Genomic DNA, 205 nt, shown 5'->3' on the forward strand with positions numbered 1-205 from the left:
TTTAAAAGAAAGCTTAGTAAAAACTCTATATTTTTTGCTCCTGGAAAAGAACAATTTGTTTATTACAAAAAGAAAAGTGATGCTTATGGTAGAAACTAGTTTAGTAAATGAAAAAATTTTAAATGAACTAACTTTAAAAAATATGAAGCAAATAATAAAGGGAAAGAAAACAATAAAACCAAAGACTATGAAGTTTGAGGAAAAA

Source organism: Balaenoptera borealis, assembly GCF_965194805.1.
Source record: "Balaenoptera borealis genome assembly, chromosome: 7".
In the NCBI taxonomy this organism is placed as follows: domain Eukaryota; kingdom Metazoa; phylum Chordata; class Mammalia; order Artiodactyla; family Balaenopteridae; genus Balaenoptera; species Balaenoptera borealis.